Source organism: Rhinoderma darwinii, chromosome 2, assembly GCF_050947455.1.
Source record: "Rhinoderma darwinii isolate aRhiDar2 chromosome 2, aRhiDar2.hap1, whole genome shotgun sequence".
NCBI lineage: Eukaryota > Metazoa > Chordata > Amphibia > Anura > Rhinodermatidae > Rhinoderma > Rhinoderma darwinii.
Genome location: NC_134688.1, coordinates 326,923,724 through 326,929,544, shown reverse-complemented (window position 1 = coordinate 326,929,544; position 5,821 = coordinate 326,923,724).

Here is a 5,821-nt window from a genome sequence, read left to right as displayed (position 1 = left end):
GAAAAGGCGTTCCGGAAGAAAAGGACCTTTTTCAAAACAGCGGGTGACAAGGAGGACAACGCAGACGGAGATGACTTCTGGAACAGTGAGTATGGACTTCTCCACACTTAAACACCTCGCCAAAAACAGTAAATTTAATCCAGTAACACCCACGACATACAAGTCAGCAGGAATGCTGTGGTCCACTCTGCTGGACGAGGCTTATACACATGATAAGTTGTGTATTAGCAAGAGGAGTGTTCTTAACAAAACCTCCAAACGTCTCCACATGCTCGCTAAACTTATCTGTGTGTATGAGGAGACGTGGAAACCTGATCACTCAGAAATGAAGAGTGATTCCCCAAATCTTCACTGCCATTGTTGTGTCAACAATGTGAAGCAGGTTTGTGATTTGCAGACACAACTGGCAGAGAATGCCCAATGTAGAGATCAGCAAATTTGCATGCTGGAATCGCAGGTGATAGATTTGAGAAATCGTGGTGATGGTATTGATGCACGGCTGACTGGGTCTTATCCTGTGATCAATGCGTTTAAGGTTAAGGCAGCATCTACGGATGCGATCATTGCCAAGTTGAATGATGAGCTTGCTGCTAGGTCACAATTGGTTGCCAGTATGCAAAACATCATAAAAGATTTCTTAAAAATGTTACCGGCCTTGTCTTTTTCAAGGCCTGATTCCGCTGTAAGTTTGCCCTCTACAGGGCAAAAAGGGGGGAGTAGTAAGAGTGATGGATCAGATGTCACAAATCATGATCCCATCCAGAAACCTGAAGGTAACATTGTTACGAAAGTGTTACGCAGATGTAAGCGTACGATATTTAGAAGTGCATCCCTAGCCATGCAGAACTTTAAGAGATCATGCACTGCTGACTGCCCTAAGTCCAGCAGAGCATGCACTGTTAAATGTTTTGCATGTGCCGGATCAGGCCACATTGCGAAGTACTGCGAGTCTTTGAGTACTAAGAAATGTGGTCCTGTTAAATGCTTTAAATGTGGTCAGATGGGACATATTGCAAGGAACTGCCACGGCATAAGCAACCATGGAAAGCCCAGTGAAATGGCAATAGAAAATGGCCACGTCAGAACAAAACGTGGGTTTAGACAAAATGGCTGCACAAGAGTCTCCTTACAGTCTTATGTGCTCCGCCACGTGCTCAAGGGTCTAAATGACCAACCACAACTAGGGAGGCGTTTAGGAAGTTGGCCATAAATTGCATGTTCAGTCTGGTGTTACGTCTGTAATGGTTGTTTATGGTCTGTTGTGTTTGTCCCCAGTTGTCCGTTTGTTTTCATTTGTGTTTTTATTTTGTGGTTCTTTCACATATTCTTTTGTGGTATATCCCTGGTTGTCAGTAATATGTATTTATACTATATGGGTGTTGCCTGTATTTATAATGCATAATTAGAAAACCACTCCAGGAAAACAACTGGAGAATCAACCATTGGATAGTGGTGTATTTGCACCCAATGTTTTAATTGCTCTCTATTAGGATAACGTTGAAGTTGTTATTATACTGTGAACTCAGGATGGGCGGTGCAAACAGGTAACATAAGTTCACGGTGTAGTGTTTTATGTTATTCTGTGCACCTAGACCTGGGGGGGTTCAGACATGTAACACAACTTCATCTGAGGCCTAATGCGAGTGCAATTAAATACAGCGAATAACAGTATGGCTGATTCTTTTGTGTTTAACTGGAGTTAGGAAACTTTGGACAGGGGGAGGTAACCCTGGCATTACACCCATATCTTGATTTTAAGATAATGGGTTTGGTAAGACAGGGATATAGTTCTACAAACCTGAGAATTGTGAGGAACCACAAAAACAGTGCTTCATCCACAGCTCCCCTCGGATATCCTGACCTACACCAGTGTTGGGATACCGAGGGGTCCTGTGATATGAAGGCTAATCCAATGCCCTCCTCAAGACATGGGTCAAGGATATTGGTGCTGGTATCTAATGCAGAATGCCACGCGACTAACTGCACCGAAAGAGGCATACTCCTCCCAGGAGCATACTGTACCCTTAATCCCGTATTAGGCGTTGATGTGGCAGATCAGAAGGGAAGAACTCCAGTGACACCTGAAAAAAGGCTCGACATCCGTCCAGACACCCCTGTGAGACTCCAGACGATTCCTCTTGGGTTTGGCATCGAACTCTCCTGCTAGACTTCAATGAGGAAGAGGATGTCGTGGAGAAACTGAAAGATTCCCAACACCAAGCCACTATTCAGTTGGATGGACGCGGAAGTGTCTTGGTGGGCGGATATAATCCCAAGGCCACTTCCTTCTTCAAACTTGCTCATCCACCCAGTGATAATCCTTCTCACTCTTGTGGCGATTATGTACGTTGGACTGTTCTGCGTGTACCGACGAATGAAAGGACTGGTTGACCAAATACAACGAGGTCAAGCAGAAAGCCACGAATACATTCGTAGACGGGGTCTAAGGACATAGTGATACAGTCCTGCGACCCAGAATTGTTTATTATTGTATGTGTATATATATTTGTAAAGTGTAAATCTTAATCAATGGGTCGTACAAAATTTTCAAGGTGTACATATAGACATTCTAGGTGTTGATATGTGTCCGCAACATAGGCATACTCAGTGAGGACGTGCCCGTCCCACAGCGAGTGAGTATGTACATGGAGACGGGCATATATTTACAGCCTGTAGTCACCCCATTTGCATGTGTACCTTGCACGTGTTTATGGAGGGGTAGTGTGAGATGCTGTTTTAGCATGAATCTCTATATGTACATATACCTATGGTTGGTGGGGGAATATTTTTGTATGTTTGGTTATTTTTCACTTTGTTTGTATGATTGGGTAGTGTGTAGGTACCCTTAGGGACAGGTAAGGTATTCACACACCCTTGTAGGTATTTGCCACCTCAACCTGAGAACTGGTATGGTCAATATGATGATGGATTGAATGTCAGAGGGGAAATGGAAGGCGATGCTCCACCCCACAGTAGATTCCTGGGTACCAAGACCTCACCTCCTCCTCGGGGATGATAACCTGCCATGATGAAGACCTGGATATCGGCCCACAAAGATTGTTTCGTCTTCAATCAAGATGCTGGGAAAAGTTGGAAAAGTAATGGATCACGTACAAAAGGTTGTTGAAAGGCGGACTAAGCCATTCCAAGGCTGACCATATGAGGGCACAAGTAGCCTTACACGGGTCGGCATGCTAAAATTGGATCGGCCACTGGAAAGACCTGCTGACACCACTTAAGAGGAAGAAACTCCAAGCAAGAAAGAACAAGAAATCTGCGGTTCATGGACTTTGAGATTTTCAAATGAGCTTTGTTCGTTTGATGAGCTTTGAGGCTTCGTTCTATGGACTGTGAGTTTATTTCAACCCCGTTCTATGGACTATGGAGGTTTCTTCGTTCTATGGACTATGAAGGTTTCATTTCAACTTCGTCTGATGAGCTTCGAGGCTTCGTTCTATGGACTGTGAGTTTTATCTCAACTTTGTTCTATGGACTAGGAGATTTAATTTAATCTTCATTCTGTGAACTTTGAGGTTTTGTTTCTTTGGACACTAGACTCCAGAGTCAGAGGACTGGCGGGAAGGTGTCCTTGAGGAGATAGCTGATGTCGAATATCTAGGTCTAATAGTATACTTCCTTCCATCTCAGACCATTACCAGTAACCGGGGAGGTTGAGGGGGTAAATAGAACCCCACAAACACTTCCCCAAATTGCATTGTCGAGTCCCCGACAACAGGGGGATTGTAAAGGGAAGTGTCCATATATATGTATATATATATATATATATGTATGTGTATATATATATATATATATATATATATATATATATATATATAGTATGTATGTATACAGTGTGTGTGTGTGTGTATATATATATACACATATATATATATATATATACACATATACACACACATAGAGTACACACACAGTAAACACACTACATACATACAGTACACACTACACATACCTGTTGTAGACTTCAGAGAACATCAGGAAGAGGTGGAGAGTCCATGGCAGGATCTCCCCTGAGCGTCCTCATGCCATGATGAGTGCAGTGCAGACACACTGCCCCCTGCTATCTCCGTCCAGACACTCAGCAGGATCATATTACAACAGGGAGGACAGGAGAGTGGAGAGCAGCGTGGGAAGTTAGGGGGGGGGGGGTTATTAAGGTGGCACAGGAGCGATATTCTCTTAAGGAGGCAGCACATCTTGCAGCTGCTAATAAGTGGTGGAAACGTCGGCCAGCAGCTCTGTAATGCCGCCCCCTCTAAGACCCTGCAGTGTGCCGCCTGAAGCCAGAGGCTCAACTTGCCTCATGGTAAGTGCGGCCCTGCCCGTATCCTGTTTCTGTGTTACCAAGATCTAGTGCTGTTTCCGTGCTGTGCTACTGTAAAGGGAAGTGTCCATATATATGTATATATATATATATATATATATATATATATATATATATATGTATGTGTATATATATATATATATATATATAGTATGTATGTATACAGTGTGTGTGTGTGTATATATATATACACATATATATATATAATATATATGTGTATGTATAGTACATATACTGTATCATGAGCCAGGGCTGTAACTACAACAGCCCTAGTCATGAATACGGTTGGAAGCAGAGCAGAACAAATTAGCATGTCCCTGCTTTGTTAGGAAACTATGGAGACAAGGGATAGTTATCCCCTGTCTCCATTTCAAGTCTCCCGCGCGCACGGACTGTCTCGTGCGGGCTCTCATAAGTCGGCTGGTGATACATTATTACCATGCCGACCCATGCTAGCCTGCGAGCGTACCGACAGGGTTAAATAGCCCTGCTTCGGTACGCTCAGGAGCCGAGCTCAGGAGCCGAAGCTGAAGAAGATCAGCTGTGAGCTGCCTTCACAAACCACCGACGGCTCACCTCTCTCTCTCTCTCCTCCAAAGACCTGGGTTCCTGCTGCTGCCTCTGCTGCTCCACAAAGTCACGCTAAGTATCAAGTGTAGCAGCAGCTACACTTAACCCTGTCTCTCCCTGTCTCTTCCTGCTGTAACCCTTGCTTCCCTGAGTTAACCCCTTGATCTCCCTGAGTACTGTCCCTGAGTTAACCCTTGCTTCCCTGAGTTAACCCCTTGCTCTTCCTGAGTCCCTACTGTCCCAGAGTTAACCCTTGCTTCGCTGAGTTAACCCCTTGATACTGTCCCTGAGTTAACCCCTTGCGCTCCCTGAGTCCCAGAGTTAACCCTTGCTTCCCTGAGTTAACCCCTTGATCTCCCTGATTACTGTCCCTGAGTTAACCCTTGCTGTCCCAGAGTCCCTGAGTTAACCCTTGCTGTCCCAGAGTCCCTGAGTTAACCCTTGCTGTCTGTTTTACACAGTAACCCATTCCCCTTGTTCCTCCTTATCCCGTATTAACCCTTAGTGTATAGGGAAAGTTATATTAGGAGGGAGTGGGATAGAGATAGAGAGCGTGTGAGAATCACAAGTAACTTATGTGTATTGTGTCATAACGTAACTGTATTCTGTGTATGTTTATGTAAGTGGGTGGCGGTATAATATCTTGATACCGTGTTTATACTGTACGGTGATTAGTTACTGTATTATACATATGAGAGTGATTACTGTATGTTAATAAATATTACCTTTATTTACTATACGGTCTTATTCCCTTGAGTAGCCGCTAAAGCAATTAGATCGACGTTAGTATAAGGAAAAGGTAGGGGAACTAGGCATAACCCTAGTGACCCTAATTATAAAGGCGGTAGTAATAGTGGGTGCCACTAACCAGTGAATCCCGCTATTACTCCACCCCCTTTAACAGCTACA